General features: G+C 41.2%; 1 protein-coding gene across 1 annotated transcript in view; it reads left to right on the top strand.

Annotated features, from left to right (window-relative positions):
• fhit (fragile histidine triad diadenosine triphosphatase) overlaps window positions 1-22,341 on the top strand; it is a 279,982-nt gene that overhangs the window by 244,683 nt on the left and 12,958 nt on the right. The gene's annotated exons all lie outside the window — the stretch shown is intronic.

Below are 22,341 nucleotides of genomic sequence, written 5' to 3'. Positions count from 1 at the left end.
ATCAAGGAAGTTTAAAATAACCTCGGAGCCAAATGGCTTAGTGGTTACTGTAGGTCGTGCCCCATACAAATTTTGCACATTTTGGTCCACTGCTTTGGTTTAAGTGTGTGAGCCCTCAGGGGCCCCCTACTGGTCTGGGGCCCCAAGTGGTTGCCTGCCTGCCTTGCCTGTTGATGAGCAGCGCCTCTGAGTGCGACTGAGTCCATCAAACCAATCACAACAATAATCAAGTGTCTGTAACATCAATGAACCTGAGCGGATGGTGTTTTTTAATCAAACGTCAGTCTTTTGAAATGAAGATGTCACTTAATCTCGTTGGCTCTTCTTTGGCTTGTTACGGCCTTAATCAGCGTGACATTCCAGCTCATCTCATCTCAAAGCCATGAGGAGTGTTGATAGACATGATCTGGCCTCTAATGAACAAACATCTTTGTGTGGTAAGAGCCCTGCCGGGGCAACAAGCTGCTCTCGCCATGGACCAGAGATTATTTCAAACAGGAGAATTAATCAGAGGAGAGTGGTCTGGAGAGTCCATGCCTCTTCATCCTATCACATTTGTGCCATTTTGTGATGGTGCTACACAATGTCAGCTCATGATTATTTGATATAATGAGGTTGTTTATGCTGTTACATGTTCCAAACAGGACTTTTTCTTTCACTTTGCCCTCAGTTCAGACACTTATGTGGGGGAAACTTCGGCCATTGTCCTTGTGTGTTAGACACACAGTGTTAGACCTGATCAATGCCATACTTTTTAATTGGTTTTAATTCAATGTACCCACGTTTTACTGTAGCTATAGAATCTCATCACTGCCAAGACGTGATGAGTTGTAGCTGGAGATAAAGATACTAATGGTAGCATCTTTGCACGGGTTTCCCCACGTCGTCTCGCCAGGTCAGAATAGTCTTTCTGCCATTGTGCTTCATCACTTCTCTCCAAAGCGTTCAGGCGGGTAGACTGTTGGAAAGTTTCTCTTCCTTCAAGTCTACATGGCTTCATTTCTGATGTTGAGAACTGTAAATCTCTGCAACTATTTTGGACATCGTCGGTTTCTCCTTGTGAGCTAACTAATGCTAACTGGCAAGCAACCTAAGCTGACCGATTCACTCGGATCTTTGGATCAGCAAATCTTTACACCCCGAATCATAACCAACAGTGTCCCATTGTTATGGATCCAAAAATGGTAAAAAGAAGCAAAAAAGATCTGCACACCTAGGAGCTCCCTGACAATAAAGGATTTATTAACAAGTGACGTGTCGAGCCAACATGCTCTCCCTCAGACCTGAGGGACTATAACCACCATATCACACCAACAGCATTGACATACAGTAGTTACCATTGCAAAGAAAATAATCTGAGGAATTTCAAATGAGCTCATTATATAGTCTGTTGAACTGCCTATAAAGTGAGTGGGTGGTGAATTAATGAAGTAGTGAATGATTTTGCACACAGTGGTGGTCAATACAAATGGCCTCAATTTCTCTCAGAAAATAAAGGTAGAATTCATTAGAAATATTTCACACATTTTACATCTTCCAATACACTCAGAAGTTTTGCCACAGCCTACCTGCCTTTCTTAAAATGGTATTACGAGTATTTTATGGCGGCTTCAGTACATTTTTGTAACTTGCATTACCATGTTTACTGTCTATGACTCTTCTAAACTTCTTCCACTGAACCTATAATTACCATATGGTAATCACAGTCCATGCTGTTTCGCAAGTTGTATAGGCTAATACTAAAAAAGCAATGATTCAGTAGGGTATGGCATGATGAGATTGAATGTGATGCTACAATTCAAGAGAAGCTTACAAGCCCTTCCTTCCCTCTAACCTCCATGACACAGCTGATCTTTAAAAACCTCATTACTCCCCGCACATGTCCTGAATGTTGGATTGGGTATGAATTCACAATGAAGGGTTTTCTAACATCACCATCATTTGTAGGATAGAATCCGATGATTTACTCTCTCTCTTTTTCTCATCCGTCACAGACCCCCATCTGTCTCTTAGCCTCAGCCATTGTATCAAACAGTACCAAGACTACTGGGCTAACTGGATTCTCTTAAATTGAAGGCTGATGTGTAGACTAGTGCAGTAGAGCCGTAGGCACTTTGTGAGAGAACTGCGGCCCACTGCCAAAGTTACAAAGTGCTGAAAGCAGGCGACAGGAGCGCTTTGTGGAAATGGGATGGATGCCATTCTCCCTTTTAAAAAGCTTTTGTAGATCGACTTTGAAACAACTATTTTAAAGTGGAAAAGTTGAATATTGTTGATTTAAATGCAGGGGTTAAGGTTCAATAAAGGAAAAAGTGAAGTTTAATTTGACAATTTTGAAAGCACTTGAAAGCGTGTTACTCCAAATCATAGAAACTTGGCCAGCTTTCTCTTTTTCTCAGTCTGTGTTTGACTCGAGGATTCTGGTCATCAAAAACACAAACACAGTCCTACCTTCTGTTCCAGCTACAGTTACAGTTTACTAAACACCACCTTAGTTTGACTGCTGCAATTAGAACTGCAAGTGTGCAAACTTAAAAACTGTGATTATGATCGGGAAATGATACACATGCTTTATATATTTGAAGCTTGTCCTTGCTCGTTATATAGGACTGTGGCAGCAGTCGCATTATGAATCAGTTTTGACCCAAATAGGCCTTCAGAATTTAATCACAGCTCTGACCTGTTTTTTTTTTTTTTTTTTATGCGTTCCTGTGCCCATTGTAGAGACGGTAATGAATCTGTCTGACAATCAGATAAACACTATACTGTCTCAGAGAGAGTAATTGCAGCAAACATTGAGTTTGGACCCCCTGATAATAAGAATGCTGATTCTGATGTTGGCTTGTGCCATCCATCTTTTTGTATGTCTCTTCTGATAATTTAATATACACCAAGGCACAACATGAATAATAATTCTGGTTGTTTTTATTGTAGTGTTTGCAGTTCTTCTCCACAGTCCAGGTCAACGTTAGCCTGTAAAGATTTAATGAGTATACTAGTAGAACTTGCCTGAAGACACACAAGAATTCAAGCTTTTCAAACAGTGAAGTTGGATATACTACAGCTTACTTTTGTATTTCTGTCCTGTAGTTATATCAATAATAAAACTTAAAGAAGAAAGTGCGACTTTTTGATCCAGTATGTCGCCCTTGAGCACCAGCATGAAACCAAAACAAACTGCTGTTTTGCCACACCTCCGATATTCTGAAGCCTCCGCTCTCCTCCAGCGACACACCTCCAACCCATCTCCACTCGCATTCGCACTAAGTTGTTATCAATTAGAACGCATCATAATTAAGCACCATTAAGAGCAAGCGGCAGAGAAAATTGTCCTTTGCTTGAGCTGCAGTTGCTGTGGTCTGCATTGTTGTGTTAGCAGGCTAATGTTAGCACACTTTAGTTAGCTCATAGCTTCATTTTGCACGTAAATAAACAAGGAATGGCCGTGATCTAAAGACACTTACATGACATCAAAAATAATCAGTGAGTATGTTCTTCTTTTCTCTAGTCCTTGACTAAAACAGCTTTTATACACAAGGCCGTCCCGTCCATGTAAACACGGCTCTGACAACAACACAGCCAGCGGGACTCGAGCTTCTCCCTCATTGTAGACAGTCATGACTCAGAGAGACATTTACACAGGAATCAGGATATACTTGATTTCTGCTGTATTTATGTGTACAATGTTGCACATTCTTCCTTTAACAAACAGGTTGTGAACGAGCACACATTCATCCAGATTGTCTCAACTATTTCAAGGTAGCACTTCTGCATTCATTCATCATTGCACAGGAAACTGTACAATAAATATTACAAATGTCGATGGAGAAATATCATACTTTTTGTCTTTATTATGGGGATTATGGGGCGGCTGTGGTCTTCTCTCAACTGGAAGGTAGGGGGATCGATCCACAGCTCCTGAAGCCATATGTGGAGTGTTCTTGGGTAAGACCCTTAACCCCAAAATGCTCCCACTGCTGCGTTTCTGAATTTGTAAGAATGGGATCTGCCATCAGTGTGTGAATGTGTAGGTGTGACATGTGGTGTAAAAAGCGCTTTGAGTAGTCAGAAAACTACAAAATCGCTTTACAAGCTGAAGTCCATTTACCATTATTCATGGTGTTTTCAGAATGTAACACGAAGTAAAGTTATTTAAAGGTTGAATGGGTCGTTTGTGTAATTGAGGTGTGGATATTGTGCAGGGTTGTGGTAGGGCGTGATGTGACATTTTCTCATGGGGCCCATCATTCCAAGCAACACCCCTGTAAATATGGACCCCATCATTTAGCCTTAAAGTAACAACCATTTATAGTTAGAAATCAGTCTCTCATCCAATTTAATTCCATACCTATGTGCCCTTGAAATTGGACTTGCAGACAAACTAGAGCTCAATTAGTTTTGTCCTCACTCAGATCTTTTGTTATCAGTACACTTCCACATGCTGTCGCCCATCTTCAGTGGGAAGTCCCATGGGTGCAGGAGGAAAATGACTCTCACTTATTTAGCTTTCGGATAATAATGTTTCATTCCACTCTGTAACTTTCCAATCGATTCCTCCTATCCCCAGTCTCTATCTGTTCCATTTTCTTCCAGCCCCATCTCTCGCACCACTGGCACTGTCCCAGCAATGAATTATAGTGTCTCAATTCCCCCGCTCTCTGTCTTCATCTCCAAGGTCTCAGAGCGTTTGATACTGTCTGATAGTGTTCTTCTTTTGATCTTATCATTGGCTCCTCTCATTTAACTGAGGGATCATATAAAGAGATGTTTCTTGTCACTGATTTATCTTCCAGTGTGCAGGAGCAGAAACAGGAAAAAGGTCATCAGATTTCCCAGTGTGGTTTGTAGGGACTACGTGTTGGGTCTTCATTTTTTCTCTCTCTCTGACAGGCCGCTATTTGTCTTTTTTTAACACAATAATAGAAAGCTTTTATATCAGAAAATGGTCTAATTTGTCATTCCGCTCAAACCTCCTTGGGAACGGTAATTATGAGTGCTTCTTTCACTCCGCGGCCAATAACAAGACCTGACTTCCTGTCTTCACTAGACGGCAATCATTGCTTAATGGAGCCATCATTTCCATTTACCAATCTGTTGGATGGACAGGAAGCACAGTAATAAAAGGTTACACTGCAGTTAACGTGAAATTGCAATATCATCTTTGTCCATCTCTTTGATTTTAGTCCAAATGTTGAGAAAATGTTCCTCCAAAAATGTCTTTGAGCAGGTGTAGAATGAATAATGAAATTCCTCAAAAGATAACACAATAAAATGAACACAATTGACCCCTCTGTATGTCTGCAACATTAGTCTGTTTCACTTCTGACCATCAGATCCATATGCATTTTGTCTATTTGTCCTCTAACGTTGGTGTGATTTGAATTCCTTGATATTCTGCCTTTTTTGTTTGTATGATATGTGCTTAAAACAAAAACTAATAATGCTTCCTAAAAGTAAAAAAATATGCTCGCTGATTCTGTTTTTCTTGGTATGGAATAGACCAATTCTGAGAAGCCATCATGATTATGTCACAGCAATTAAGGGTGCATCATGGTGGCAGGAAATAGCGCAGAGAAACACAGAGAAGAAGTCCAGATATCTGGTATGAGGAGAAAAATGTCTTGTTTTGCTGTTGGATATTAGAATACGAACGTGAATGAAACAAGACCGCCACGTCTATAGAATACCAGCATATACCAAGCCCTATAAAGCAAAATGTATAAGACATCTATGCAGAGTGTTGAATAGCTGCGTTTTATGTCCTTGCCTCTTGCTTGGTCGTACGACGTTCCTTCGGAAACTCAAAACATCTCACAAATCTAGGAATGCAATGACCTTGACCAAGCACAAAGTACGAAATTGTGTGCGTCAAGAGATTTGTTTGCGTTGAGTTTTTCTTTAGTGTAGATCTTGGGTTCCACAGAATATGTTAAGATTTCCTGGCCCCTGTCACTTTGGCCATTTCATCTGATCCATGACTCATTGACAACACATTGAGTCGGCGTCAGCTGGAGAGCTGGCTCAGGTTTCATAAATACACGTGGACGTTGAAATCAGACTCTTACATATCGGTGAAACGTCAAGAACAACTGGACAACTTGTTGGTTGTGATGAGTGTCAGTGCTCAGAAATATCTGCTTAAATCAATCTCTTCATTACACAACCTCTCTGAATCCGGTTCTGTAGTTAAAGATGTGTACTGTATTTTCAGGTGCAGTAGAGACTCAAGAATAGAATTAGCACAGTTACACCTGGCACGTTTGGCTCTCCTGCTAAATGTTTCACTGTAAACACTGATTATCTTCCAATCTTTCATGCTTTCTTTCCCGGCTCATCTTCATAGCATGTCGAGGCCGCTCTGTCTGTTTCACTGCTCCCAGGGATAACCATCTGTCCCCGCAGAAAGACAGGCTGCACAATTTAGCATCACAGCTAGCTGCCTTCAGACGATCTTGGCTGTGTTACGTTTTTAAAATGTATTCCCCAGAACGCCCTGTTGATGGCATTTGTCAAAGATGAAACTGGTAATTATTTCACCAACTGTGGGATGCATTGAGGTTATTTAGCGCAGCATATGGAAAAAGCCATCAAGTTGTTGTACTCTTTTAATTTTTTTGTTGCATTATGCCAACATTTCACAGCAGTTTGTAACACTCAGACTTGGTCTCCTCTTTTCTGTAACACATTACCGCACCCTTCTCAATATGTTCATTCATTCTACTCACCCAGCACCTGCGGTGAATTGCCCAACGAAGAAGGCACCATCTGATGTGCTGACATATTCGCAACCATTTCCCACTCCGACTCAATTTTCACTTAAGCTAACTGAGAGTGCAGTCTGGAAGTTTTCAGAGAAACTGTTGATTTATGCCTCACTCAGCATGGCATAGCATCTATTGTCAAAGTTTTCAGTAACACCTCTGTGGGAAGGTCCTTTGGGTATAAAACATAACTGAACCCTGAACATGATGAAGACAAGCTGTAATTGTTGTTAGCGCATTACATTCTTAATTAAAAGGACATGATGTGTGGTATTTATCAGACATGCAAAGTGTACTTGTAAGACAAACTGACAATGTTATCAGGTCACACCCCAAATTCACAACCAGGGCCTAGCGGCTAGAGCGCAGGCCGAATGTTAGGAGGCTGTGGTCCTCGATGCGGACGGCCCGGGATCTCGTCTGACCTGTGGCTCCTTTCCTGTATGTCCTTCCTCACTGTCTCTGTCCCTGATTTCTGACTCTATCCACTCTCCCTTCCCTACAATAAATGCCCAAAATGAACCTTAAAAAAATATAAACCAGGATACATTATCTTGCTTATTACACAGCAACTTTGTTAAAACAATTCAACATTTGACTCGTAATTTGGACTCCATTTTTTTTTTTACATTTTATTAAAGAGCCCATGTTATGCCCTCTTTGGGGTTCATATATTTAATCTATGTACCTTCTAAAGTATGTTCACAATAGCTAAAGCACGAAAAAAGTGTCTGTTTTCATGAACTGCCGCTCCATGCACTGGCTCTCTTCTGATTCTCTCTCTAAGGCTCTGAAGTGCCCACGTTCAGAGTCCACACGTGTGCCAAGTCTGATCTGATTGGTCGACCTGTCGGCTCTGCCGTAATTGGTCAGTTGCTCAGCACGGTTCTCGGAAATGTCCCGCCCCTTTTACCATATTGGGAATGCAGCCACTTTGGCTCCCGAGCGGAGCAAAAACATTAGCACCTTAGCACTACTGTGCTACCGCAGGCTACGGCATATCGTGGGCGTGCTACAGAAGTTAACGGGCGTGCAACATGAGCTGCAGGGCTTGCCACAACGAGCCAATGGGCTTAGAGCAGTGATATCACACTGACAAGACGTCACACTGGCAAATTTGTTTTGAGGGGGGCTAGAACCGAGCGTTACATGCAGCTAATGCTACAGCTAACAGGAGGACGTAGGAGAAGCTGCGTTTACGCAGACTTTGAATTTTTGCACATAGATGTGCCTAAACATGCACAGGACACTTGGAAAACACACTAAAGAGCATATAAAACCAGAAAAAGCAGAATATGGGCCCTTTAACATAAAGGCCTTTTTCCCTTTGGAGCTTCCTTTGAATCAATATACCATAAAAAAACTAATATTTAGGTTTCAATAGTTCTTAAATGCTGTTGTATCCCAAATCAAGTTTTGATTAGTGTTAATGTTCCAAAATTGTTTCTCTGTCATCGTGCTCTATCTTTCAATTCCTCTTGCTTTCTTCTTTCTGCAGCTTCTCTTCTCCGTCCAGTGTGGTCAAAGTAATTGAACTGATGTCATTTTCTCCAGACGTCCTTCTGCAGATTGATATGACTGTAGCCCTCCAGAGTCTGTGATAAGATATGCATCTATAGTAAGCTTCTGTTCTTTGTAGCGGCGGTCCACTGTACAGAAATATCAGCTCTTGGAATGCAAAAATTGGCCAATCACAGTGGAGTTAACACCTGATCATAATACAAGCACGTTGGCCTTCTTTAAATAATCTTTAAAAATAGATTTGCTTTGTTCAAGATATAGCCCGATTCTTTCCATGAAGCTGCCTGAAAGAATCCCTTGGTTTTTTTGGGTTTTTTTTTTAAAGAGGAATTTGTTACTGGCTGAACGCCAGGACCTGACTGATGAAGGCATGTGGAGCGTTTTGTGGAAATAGAATGTGGCAGCGTTTTGTTAGTGTTTCCCACGGATCACATCTCAGTCGCTCCGATGGCTGGCTCGTTGTGTCAGCTGGATTGCTCCGCTGTCATACTTCTTATGGGTGTGTAAACAGTTTCACTGACACGCCGTCAGCTCTCAGATGTCAGCCCGTCACCGTCGTCCCGACCACTCCTCGGCTCCATTAGTCTGCCACCTCATTTTCCAGAGAGTTTCAAACACCAGGGAGGGGGCTTCGGGTCTGTACCAACAATGCGCAATGCTGCTGTTTAATTAGGAGAATTTGATGGGAATAGGCTATGATGCAAAACAAACACCCACATACTGCACGCAAAAACCCAAGGTAGACAGTAATGTTAACCCGTGTCAACATGGGGATGTGAGGCAAGGTTTGAACCTGGTGAACATTACATTTGGATCGTTAAGGTTTATAAGGTTAGAAAAAAAGATAATACAACTTGTCACCATAATAGCATCTTCTGAAACTGGGCTAAGGGAATTAGTTTAAAGGCTTTATATGTGATTTTTTGATCCAGCAGATGTCGCCCTTGAGCACCAGCATGAAACCAAAACAACTCGCGCTGCATTGTTGTGTTAGCATGCTAATGCTAGCGATCTTTATTATGCTCGTATCTTCACACTGCATGTAAATTTACCTGAAATGAGCGTGATCTAGAAACACAGTTAAGCAGTGAGTACAGTATGTTATTCTTCTTTTCTCTAGTCCCTCAATTAAACAACTTTTATACACGAGGGGAGGAGTCAGCCGGCCGTCCTGACGATGTAAACAAAGTGAAGATAGGACTCTGAAAACTCTGAAAACATCACAGACAGTGGGACTCGGGTGTTACACCCATTGTAGACAGTCATGACTCACAGAGTTATTTTCAGAGGATATACTTGATGAAAAATCGCATATAACGCCTTTAAAGAGAGAAACAGCTTTGTGGACTAAAACTGGACTAAAATGTTTTTATGTTTCGGTGAATAATTCTAGACAAAAACTATCGAGGGCAAAAACGTTTTCATCCCCCAGCCTTATTTTGTCATGAGAGCGTTCGCTTTTTCCATCCCTCTATCTGGAGCGTTGTGAACTTAAAAAGCACCCATGTATGTCGGCGTCCGGTGGGGACTGTCACAGTTGCACAGGAGCCCGGACGAGGACATTATAGAAGCCCTCAGTTAGGCTCCTTTTAATTTCTTTGGGGAATCCGGATGGAGCCGTGTTCAAGCAGGGTGGGAAGGGGGGATATTCTAAACATGTCTTCTCCCCCCCCGTTTTCCAACGTGTCTCTGTAGTGCAAATGACTTTGCTCGTGTTAAGAGGGGGGAGCTGCGAGGGAAGGAGCTGAAAATGGCTTCGGCTGTGGTCCCTGCAGGGAGAAGGAGGTAGAATAGTAAACAGTATAGACCATGAAAGGATGGACTGGGATGATTCCGGAGGACAGCTTGAATGTCTCCAGTTGATCAGTGTCCTCTCTGTACTCTCTACCAACAATGCTCCCGTGGCTCAATTAGTAGAATTCAATGAAATGGGCTACACTATACAAAAAAAAAAGCACCCACACATGTGATGTATATAGAGGTAACAAACAGCGATGGCTAGTTGAAAGTCAGGCAACGTACAGCATTGAATTAATTCATTGAATATAACAATATGAGTCCGAGTTTGCAGAGTTACATTCTGGTTTGTTTGAAGGTCGTAATGTTTTATTCTCTGTATTTGTAATACTTTTACAAATCAGCCCCTCGTGTGTCTTCTCAACTCAACTTCAAGGTTCCCATTTTTTTTTCTTTTACCAGCCTGCAGCTACTTCAGATTGTTTGGTTAACATTTTGGAAATGAAGTGTAGTTAACTGAATTTCACCTTCTTTGTATTGGAGGATGTGTCTTAGCTTCCTTGTATTGTCTGTCCCTCTGCACCTTTAAGAAAAAGCTAAAGACCCAGCTCTGTGATGATGGTCTCCATATTATTGATGATGATGATGGTAATGACGATGGTTTTTGTTTGATAACGACGACTTATAAGATGGTTTCTATACTGATTAGAGCTCTCAAGAACTGCCCTCAATGTTGTGCTTTGCCTCTGGTCACTTCCTGTCAGCACCTGTGTGTCCAATCAGACTCAAAGCTGATCGTTTGCTCTTACTGACATTGTTCCCTTTTTTCTAGATCCTTGCTTGTGTTGTTCTTACTCTCTGATGTACGTCGCTGTTGTATTAGCAACTGGCTTACCATGAATGTTAAAAGTTCTTGTTGTGCCCCAATTAAATCCAATCAGTGAAATAACAAGCACAAAATGTAGATATTGGATGCATGGACTGTGTAAAGTATGTCATGGGGCTGCAGGAGCTGGGGATCACTTTAACTCATCAGCAACAAGAAGCAAGCAAGACAAGGGAGCCTGGCTTGAGTCGTGAGGAGATCTGGTGTTTATTGTTGCGCACACAGCATAAACTGTACACAAAGCTACCGATCGCTCTAACTGGCTCTTCCCTCGCTCACTTCATTCGCTTGAGCTTATCACGGGGGGCAAGTCAGTAATGCACGGACATTTGAAGAGAAGGTACGTTTGGGGAAGGCAAAAGAGAGAAAGAGAGTGGGGAACGACATACGGGAATGGACAGGTCAGATTTGAACCCGGTCAGGGCACTAGAGCCTCTGTGCAAGCGGGTGTGCGCATTCTACCCGCTACGCTCCCCATGCACCGTTAAGGGTATATTTTTTAAGTTTAAAAGAGTGACATTACATTTTAAAGCTGATGGGTCAAAAACAGATATTAATGAATTGTGAAAAACATATTCGATAAGTCATAAATTGTTTTAACAATCGATGACTGGTCGACTTTCAAAAGGATGTTTTGTTGCACGTCCATTATTGGGTATTCATTTTTTGTAAATAGTTTGTATAAGGACAAGACTTACATTTATACTTATTTCTAAAAAAAAACTGTGTGAAATGTGTAGACAGAAATAAAAACATGTCTTCATATACTTTATCATTTTCTGCTACTAAAAGCGAGAAACCTGAGCCCTGACTTGAGATTAGCAGTCCTCACACCTGCATGAGAGAGACAACACGCTCCTCTAACAGCCCGACTTCTGACACTCAGTCTCCAGAGCACGGCCATTCTCCGGCTCTATCGTTTGTCCAGCAGTCAGAGTCATTATCATATTATTCTGACAAGAAAGAACGTTTCCACTCAGAGGGACCAAATCTCGATCAGAAGTTGTGACAGACCCAAACCAAAAAAAAAAAAAAACATAGAAATGCCTGATTTATTCAGAGCATTCATGTGAAAATAACAGCTGCTCAATGACAGGGCTACGGTGGTTTGAGAGGACCGGGTTTTTCCTTGTAAAAAAAATAATAAAATGGATGATTAAAGATGATTACCAGCACAGTCGAAGGGAGCACTAGATTGTGTTTCTCTCCAGAGAGCGGTTATGTGGATGGAACAGGAACAAGCTGTTTACAAAAAGAGAGAGGAGGATATTATCCGCTATTGTCCGTTATTTGTTGAAATTGTCTTTCAAACATCACCTCCTGACGTTTTCTGGACAATTTCAGGACATTCAGGCCCTAAAAGGTTCTAAAATTGCCTTTCACACATACTGTACATCTCAAAGCGGGAGGTCAGACACGCTCTAACAACTCACTATACTCGACTTGATTTGGGCGGGGGTTGGTGGGGGGAGCTGCGTCTTCTGTAAAGGTGACTTTTTCTTGGATTGATATCACTTCAACATGTATACGGATGTCTCCATAATAGACACACAAAAGTAAAAAACACAATATTGGCAACATGGGTGAGAAGTAAAAAGTATTAAGAAGAGAAACTCTGCACAACGTGAGTGATGTCATCGCCCCGCCTCTCCAAAGATCAGAGCGAGTCTCTGGCTGCTCATCGAGAAAGGCCGGGGCATTTTGGACAAATTATGTATTTAACTTCTTGGAAATGTGAAAAAATAATAGTGCACAAAGTCATTAACTGGAAGCATACTTTATGCAGGTTACAGTTTTAGTTGAATCATTTTGTTTTATACGGAAGCCCTAAGCGGACATACATCAATACATTTAATTTTTACTCCAGTTTACAGTAATAATGAGTAAAATAACAGATGTTTCTTGAGATCTTGACTTGTTTATCTTGTTATTTTTAGGGATAACGACGCTGTTTTTTCTGTGAAAACCAGTTAATTTATGCAGATTTTGAGAAAACGGCTGAGATAAAGTCATTATCATGAAAAAAATCTGTGTTTGGGATCTTCAAAAAAACAAGCGATAATGTCCTCGTTACCATGGTTAAATGGAGATAATTCTGAAAACAAACATAACACCTTACACCTGTAACACAAAGCTAGCTCCCTCAGCTTGGACACACATTGAATCTAAATATTCTGTTTTTCTGTAAAGTGCTCGAATAAAAGCTGGAATAGGAAAGCTACTTAGAGATAAAAAAAGGAGAGATCCAGGCAGAGAGACAGAGAAAGGGGGTGGGGGGGGGGCAGTCCCTCAGTGAAGGTGTGCACAACCACACGACAAAATCAATGTCTCTTAATAACTAAACAACTCCCTCTAAATGCACCCATTGATGTTGTGACAGCTCTTATTTGAGTCGGCTCTGTGTGTGTCCGTGGAGAGGTGAAAGCGGCGCCGCTGCAGCCTCAGCTCTGCAGGAGCGGCTTCAGTGACACGTTTATTCTGGTTGATGCAAATACAAGACAGCGATGTGCAAAGCAGAGGCATTTATCACTGAGGGAGGGTTTAAAAAATATATAAACATGTCAAGTTAGAGATGCTGTTTTATTTACTTTACAGGTGACACATTAGACCATCAGGTCCAATTCGCCCCCCCCACAATAATCAAGCGGGGGGGGGGGGGGGGGGGGGGGGGGGGTTGTCGTTTCGGATTTTCTTGTCCAAAGAATCTTCAAGTGTGGTGTAACTACTCTCCTGATCGAGTCTGAGCCTGGGGAATCATAAATATCAAACATGTTGGATATTAATAATTCCAGGTTGGACTGCCTTGGCCCTGCAAATTCTCTTTTCCATACTGTTTTTCTAATTTTTCTGTTTTTCGCTACAAAACCAAAAAAAATTTACTGACGATGTATCGTCATCCATATTTGTTTTTCTTCTGAAGTCACGTTTGTTTTTTGGGTTGTTGAAATCTATTAATTAAAAAAAGCTTTGACTCATTTAGTTACCCAGTTTGTGTCTGAATGTTAATCTTAAAGGGGACATATTGAAACAAGTTGAACCTTTTCCCATTCATTTGAATGGGGACACACTTTGTGGAGATTGTAGGAGTAGAAGGAAGGTATCATACTATAGGAGTATGAGAGGGTAGGATAAGAAGAAGGAAGGTAAAGAACAAGGAGAAGAAAGGTATAATAATATAGGAGTATGAAGAAGAAGTATTAGTAGAAGATTTAGGGTTAAGGTTAAACATAGGAGTATGAGAGTGTAGGAGAAGGAAGGTAGAATACTATACAGTGTCATATTAGTTGAAGGGCTAGAAACAGTAGCCTATGAGAAGAAAAAGTAGTAGTAGTAGAACAAGAAGTAAAAGTAGGCTAATAGAAGAAGAAAAGGTAGAAGGAGTAGAAGAGTAGAAGAAGTAGACAAAGAAGTATTAGTAGAAGAAGAAGAAACAGCAGTAAAAGCAGAAGAACAAGAAGTAGAAGAAGAAAAAGGAGTAGTGGAAGAAGTATTACTAGATGATGAAGAAACAGTAGAAGAAGAGGAAATAGTAAAAGAATAGTAGTAGAAGAAGACTACCAGGAAAACTCCAGGGGGGCTCATTGCATTTAAAGAGACACACACACCAAAACGGAGCGTTCTGAGAGAGCTGGTTTATACAGGGTCACAAACCTCCTCTGGTGCTTGATTCATGTTATATTTTCACCACAGCACGGATGTTTCATTTACACCACAGGATATTGTTTGAAAAGGTAGAAAAGGAGGATAATATGTCCTCTTTAAATATTGGAATGACTGAAAAGCGTAGAGACAAACGGCAGAATCACCGGTAAGCATTTATCTTCTCTTATTTATCTTACGATCAAATGTCCTTGTTGAAAATAATGATTGTAATCATTTTCAGCAGTTTGATGACACCTAACAAAATAATTTAACCTAATTTCTTTGAAAAATAAAACTCAACACACTTTGAATAATGAGTATTTTCCCTCTTTAATGACTTTATAACGGCAATTTGGTGGTCAATGGGAATAAAGAGACATCTCTGACAAATAAGCCTGCTTATTACACCCCCTCAGTGAGGAAGGTGAATGTCAAGGGAGGAGAATGGAGCGGCATTTAATAAGTGGAACATTGTGTTACCACCCACACGGAGACCCCATTACCTACTCAGAGGTTGAATTGGCACACTGTAATTACTCACAATTAGCAACTTAAAGAGGCTTTGAGGGTTTGGATTTGTGCTTTAATTCCATCAATTTTACAGTGAACAACAAAAGTACTCCAAGTCAACAAGAAGATCAGAACAGGCTGAATTTTAACGACGGTCCATTTCAACGTGATTTTTAGTTTCCATTCAAAGAAAATGAGCAAAGAATGATGATGTCTGACAAACGTGTCGATAACCTACTCCCTTGTGTCAACTTTTTTTTGACAAACGTGTGTATGTCTAAACTGTGGATGTATGATAACAACCAATCATAAATTTTAGCGCTATAATTATTTTGACTTAACTTTTCAAAGCCACAGTATGTACATTTAACCACAAGGGGGCTCTCATTCAAAACACCAACAAAAGATGACATTGAGGCTGGCGGGGAATCATGGTAGTGATTCTCTCTGCGGTTCATTTAAAAGACAACTTCAGTCTCACTGATCTCTGCTGCACCAATGCTGATGGCAAAGCTTTGCCTCCACCCCCTCCCCCCCAGCCATCTTCTCTCTTTGTGGAGCCTTTGGTTCACCCTCATGGGGGGTGCTGGCATGCTGCTCAGCCAGCCCAGGGAGCATCCTTTGAGCAGAGCCTTCAACGGCAAGCCAAACTGTATTTTGGGAAAATATTGTAAAATTTATGATGAGATCATTCATGACTAAATTACTTGTCTTACCCAGTGTGTCCTATTCTCATTGTGATTAATCACCAAATTTCTACAGTTAATCATGATTAATCGCAAGTATGAAATTCCATTAAAGGTCACATATTCTCCTCCTTTTCAACCAGTTTAATTAAGTCTCAGAGCTCCCAAAAACATGTGTGAAGTTTCTTGTTCTAAATCCACTCTGATCCTGTATTTGATCATGCCTATAAACCCCTCTATTTCAGCCCTGCTCAGAACAGGCTGTTTCTGTGTCTGTACCTTTAAATATGTAAATGAGCTGTGTCTGACCACGCCCCCTCTCTGGAAGGGCTCGGGTGGCTCGAGCTTTCTCGCTCCATGCCCAAATTGTTTACGGTGAGAAGGCAGATTCAGAGGGCAGAACAAACACCTAGCTGTGGGAGTGACACCCACCTGGGGGAGGAGCTACTGCCCTTTGTGATGTCATGAAGGGAAAATCTCCAAACGGCCTGTTTGAGCACACATTTTCTGAAAAGTGGAGCAGGCGAAAGACGGAGAGGATGGACTTTTCTCATAATTGGCGGATTTGTAGACAGACTAGAGACACATGTTAGTGTTAGAGAAACATAGTAACTTGTATTTTGCATAATATGTGACCTTTAATGCACATCTGACAAAAAATGTCCTTGCTAATTTAAAATCGAGCTACTTCAGGAAAGGAAAACACTGAAATAAATTCAGTAATTGACAGTGAAATATTTGGATGTTGGACTCCTGGTCTACAGGAGAAAGTAAGAACACTTTAGTTCTGAACTCTTTTGATCTGACAGTAAATTCAAATTGACCATTCAAAGCCTTCCATTGTTTAACTGTAATTTATAAAAGACACAAGTGGAATACAGATTAAGTCTCGGTAGCTGTTTGAAGTCTCTCGTCTTTCATTTATCACAGCTACAGAACCAAATTCACGGCGGAGCTGTGGAGTTGTGTCAGCTTCTCATTGACTTTGGACCCACAGCAGCAGCTGTCACTTGTTTACACGGAGATATTCAGATTTGACAGGCAAAGGTCAGACTGTCATAAGGTGGTCTTAGGTGAGTTTATTTTACATCAACACATCCAAACATCACACACACTGCATTTTGTTATAGCACAGTGTGAGTCAGGATTATATTTGTGTATTTTTCTGTACCTTTGGGGGGAGGAGAAGCCGTCTGTGTTTTTTGTGCTGAATATTGATAGCAGCATTTCTTTTGGCACTTCAGATACCATTGCACCGCGCTGATCAAATCCCTCCTGCTCAGACGTCAGTCATTTAGAAGTGGCTCTGCTCTCCTGGTGGGGATCATTAGAGAAAAAGAAGGAACACAATCAGGCAACAGCATCTCTTAGCCTGAAACACACCCCCACACTTATTTACACAATCTTCTTTCTTGGGGACAAACCTCGTCGGTCCAGACATCTGGTGTTTATGCCGTGTTGCCATCTTGACAGTTATTCAAGCATGACGTTGTAAGAGGAACGTCAAAATCATGTGTCAATCTTAATTGTGCGTTCTCCGTTGGCCCCTTAATGTGTGGTTAATGTGGTCTATTAGGGGCCAGTTTGTAGTTATTCTCAGAAGTGATTGGCCGATGAAAGCTGTTCACTTTTGGATAAATAACTAACAGGGTCTAAGATCCTTCAGGACACAATGCTTTTGGGTTTGAACTCAACTTAATTGCTCCGTCAGAGGCCCCTCCCCTTTATTCTCGCATACCTGTTTTCTCAGGAACACAACTCTCAAGCAGTAAGACTACACGTGAGCAACTGAAGTGGGGTACATACTACAAGATAATGTGGACTGATTGTGGACCCGATTCCCCCGTTCTACAATCCTTACAAAAATTCTGATTTTTTTCAAAGGCTCTTAAAATAATCTTACCAGATATTCTTGTGGTGTGAGGGGTGTTTAGTGAGATCTGATTGGAAGGACATTGGGGCTCCAGCTCCTGCTGTAACATATAGGCCATGTTCACGCCTTCACCCTGTCTTTATCCATAGTTTAACTCTTCTCTTCAGGAATTTAAGTTAAATGTAGACTAAAAACGATTGGTTATTCATAATGCCTGTCGTCTGCCATGTTTGTTTGACAGCAAGAAATATCAGCAGTACTGAGCTGTTATGGTCTCATCGTTGGTCTCCACGAACTTTAGGAACAAACTTTAATTAATAGCCGTTCCCAGAGTGCAATTCTGCTACAGCGCTGTAATGACTTGGGCTGGGAATCTTTGGGCGGTTGATTTCAGTGTAACGGCGTAACATTGGTGCCACAGTGTGTTAATTCACATTGCCTTATGGTGCTGCCGAAGCATGTTGGAGCACGGCACAGCAGGAGCTCCACATACACAGTAAGACATGCACACACACACACACACACACACACAGGGCTGTTCTCTCCCACTGGCTCCACCAATCCTGTTACTAACTCCAGAGACACTATAGGGGGATCACTTCGTCCCCCCCATTAGAAAAGATAGAAGTCACAACACTGAACAAACAGTGAAAAGGAAAATGTTAACTTTTAAAAACGGAGTCAAGAACAATGAAAAGCTGCTAAACTAACAGATAAGTACAATCCTAAAAATCTCTGCAGGCTTAAACAGTGCTTATTATTACACGGATCCCCAAGGTGAGAGAGTGATGAGGAGAAAAAGGCACGCAATGATGTTCCACCCACAGCCAACAAGTCATGAGCCGCTGCCGTCTGCCTGTGGGGAAATAAACATGTTTGCATCTTTTCAATAAGTTACCTCTGCCGTCGTCTTCCTATAGAAGTGCTTTTTTTTGTTTGGATGACGTCACTGTTTTTACTTCTAATAGTACCAACTCAAACTTGTATAACGCCTTATTCCTTACAGGAGTTGTTGCAGACGTTTTCCTTTCTTTGTGTGTGTATTAGTACTAACACTAACCGAGACCAAGACATAGAGAGTGCTCAGAGACCGAGACAAGACCAAGACATTTAGGGGTCGAGACCGAGTGAAGACCAAGACCGAGGCAGGACGAGTCCGAGACCATAAAAATATCAACTTGTGTGCAGGGTGTCACTCACTTGGACTGTAACATTGGGAAAGTTGCGTCCGTAACCGGGGGGACAAAGTTATTCGTTCTTTAAGAAAGGGGGCGTTTTCCCTCAAATCACAGAAATGATGTGGCAAATTGAGCGGCCTTAATTTAAAATCCGGAGTCCGCCCAGTCCGAGACCGAGACAAGACCGAGTAAAAATGCCCTTCAAAAAGTGGTCTTGAAACCCAGACAGATTTCGAGTACTGCAACACTAGCGTGTATGATCAGAGGGGCGGAGCTTCTAAATTAAGTTAAATGGAGGGGTGCATTTCTTTGGATGTAAGTATACCTCCTCTCTCTACAGAATCACCCTTAAACTTTCAGTCAATGGTAGCCCAGACAAAAAGCATAAAAAGGTTGTTTTTGGACGATTCTGAAAGAGGACTAGTTTAGTATAAGAGTTACTTTTCACACCGAGGCTGTCTTTATTTAATCATTCACAATAACCAGCACACGTTGCTCAGTCGTGTGTGCACAGGCTGCATTGGCATCGCAGTTGCAGCTACTAGGAAGCTTCTGCAGCTCTATATGCAGACAGGTGCCGGGTATAGTTGACATATAGATTGGCTCACTCAGTCACGTAATATTGGTTGCCTTCCCCATCTTTCTAAATAGTTCTGCCAATCACAATGGAGCGTGTCAGTGGGGTCAGATTACTCACCTGTCCTCCAAGTAAGAAAATGACATGAGAGTGACGCAGAGAGTCATGACGCGTGTGGGCAGAACCTGCAGACAGGAGCACAACGCAGCATTCCCATTTAATTCACACCAAAGTTTACAGCTTACAGTCTTTTTTTATATACACAGTTACAAGAAGGCAAAAACAGTTTGTCTTCATTTATTTTTTTCAAAAACTACCTTTTTGATCATCCCAACTCATCATCTGTGTTTGATGAAGATAATGAAGTCCCTGGCCCAGTAGTTCAAAGTAAGGCGAGGATGAAAGCTGTCAGACTGGATCAGAAATCAGGTTGTTCTCCATATATATGAAAAAATAATATAATATTATATAAGAGGCAGTTTTTAATTTGTATAAAATCTTTAGTTTGTGTTGCTTACAATTTCTAAGTAGGGCTGGAGCGACTTTTATCCAAACAACATTTTTCAATGATGATATTGAGATTGTTTTTATATTCCTCTCTTGAATGCTGGATTTCAGGTTCAGGTGACTTTATTTGTATGAATACAAAAGTGTGTAAAAGTGAGGGGGCGTGGCTTTAGAGGGCGCACAGAGGGGAGGGGTTGGGTGTAGACGGAGCACCGAGGGAATGCTACTTTCAAAATCATGCTACTTTTTGAAAATGACCAACCCTGCCTTTAAGGGATGAATCTCAACTATTTTTTATATTTTTACTAAAATTCTCCTGAGTTGCTGTGAGCTGCCCTGTTCTGAACTTCTCTCTCCTCCCACATTTTGCTGGTTTGAAACACCTAACAGATGGTAGACTTTTAATTCCTCCAAAAAACTTACTTTTCCCAGTGATGTTTTGGGCAAAAAAAATAAAAAATGTTCTGACATAACTAGAATATTTTAAAATATTCTGAAACTTTTACATAACACCTCAGAAGGTCATCTCTCTGTTCAGAAGTTGTTAAGCAGCCGAGCAGGTGATACCATATGTACGATTTAATTTTCTCATTTGAGTTATTTTTATTTACTTCTTTTAAAACGAACTTGAGTGTAAAAAGTTAACTCGAGGAAGGATTATTGTGTTAGGGTGAAAAAGTCAAATGAAACTTAAAGTCAATGTTATTTCAAAGACTTGTGTTCTAGAAACTAAAGGCAGCGTCTGGAGACTTTATAATCAACAATAGGTGTTGTATTCACTGAGGCTCGAACAGGCAAGCTGCTCAGAGAGAGAGAGAGAGAGAGAGAGAGAGAGAGAGAGAGAGAGAGACCACCTGCCCACCCACACTGCCTTAAGTAGTGCTTCAGTATGTATAAGCAGCATCTCTAAAACAGTTGATAGTGTTATGCAAATTGAAAGTGCAAGAGGCTAACATTGATGCAGAACAACATGACCCCTCATGCCCCCATATTTAGCTTCCTCAGCAAAACAGCCAGGGTGAAGTCAGCTGAGAAAAAAACAGGGGGTTGGGGGGTTTGCTAAAAGCCTTCTGTAACTGTGTCTGTGTGTGAGTGTGCAAATGTATGTGTGCATTTAAAATGCAAGATTTTAGACTGACAGCAGATATAATTTGTTTTTCTCTAGTTTAATTGGTGAGAGCAACCGTTTTGGCTAACTACCAATTTGCCTAAAGAATCCGTTCATCTATTTTCTTCCACTTGTCCGAGGTCGGGTCAGACGAACGGGCGAAGTAAGTCAATCCAGACTTCCCTCTCTCCAGCAACATTTTTTCAAATCCTTCAGGGGGATTCTGAGGCATCCCGGGGTCGGATGGGATATAATCCCTCCAGCAAGTTCTGGGTCTACTCGGGGGTCTTACTACGGGGCGTAAATGTCCAAACCATCTCAACTGGTTCCTTTTGATGCAAAGGAGTAGCGGCTCTGCTTCGAGCTCCCCCCAAAGTCCCAGCTCTTCACCCTGTTTCTAAAGCTGAGCCCAGCCGCCCTCCAGAGAGAACTCATTTTGGCCGCTTGTATCTGCGATCTTGTTCTTTCAGCCCCTAGCTCTTAACTATAGGTGCATTGATCGCGTGCTATTTAGACCCTTTAGCTGCATCGTAGCTAAGCTACTTCACAGTTACAGAGATGGAAAAGAACAACACCAATACATCTTTGAATGTCTCATTAACCCTAACCCAATAAAAAAAAAAACTCCCAGACGGCTCACCTGACGAGTCAAAAGTAACATCCATCTCGTGACATCAAACAATTCACTGTTGTACAGTCCTCTGTAACCACATTAACGGGTTTCTTTTCTCTCAGTTTAAGCAAAACTGGAAATAAAGTACCCTTTGGTTAAGAGAAAAAAAATACATGAATTCAAAATGAGCATAAAAACGTTGAAATGCAAAATAATGAAATATCAAACAAGTGACTAAAAATGCAATTAATCGTGATTCATTATTTGAGTTCAGCGCTTAAATTCATCGTTTGACAACCCTGGTTTGAAGTAAAAATATTACAATCAATGCAACTTTCCCTTTAGCACAAGAGATGGAATCAATTCCATCAAAGTCCACATTTCATATGATTGAAAATTGAATCCTGATGCTGCACGAGGTGAACGAGCACCCGACACATAAGGAATCATCTTTTTTTAGGATTGTTTCATTTCTAATAGTGCGTGCAACACTGTCATCTCTTTGCACAGCGTCGGTTTAGCTAAACCAAATTAAAAATAGCCCTTTAGAAAACAGTTCTGTGTACTATAATCATCTGCAATCAAAGCTCAGCCTTTACTTGTAATGAGTTACTGTGGTACATTTACTGCTTCTATAATGGAAACCAAATGTAAGAAGTTATTTTTATTGGCGGCCACTGCCGTCGACGATCATGAAAACACCTGTCAACTTTCAAAGCCAAGCGCTCTCACTCCGTGTGTG

This window comes from Labrus mixtus, chromosome 7 (genome assembly GCF_963584025.1).
Source record: "Labrus mixtus chromosome 7, fLabMix1.1, whole genome shotgun sequence".
Taxonomy (NCBI): domain Eukaryota; kingdom Metazoa; phylum Chordata; class Actinopteri; order Labriformes; family Labridae; genus Labrus; species Labrus mixtus.
Note: the sequence above shows the minus strand (reverse complement) of the source record. Positions and strands in the feature narration are given on the sequence as shown.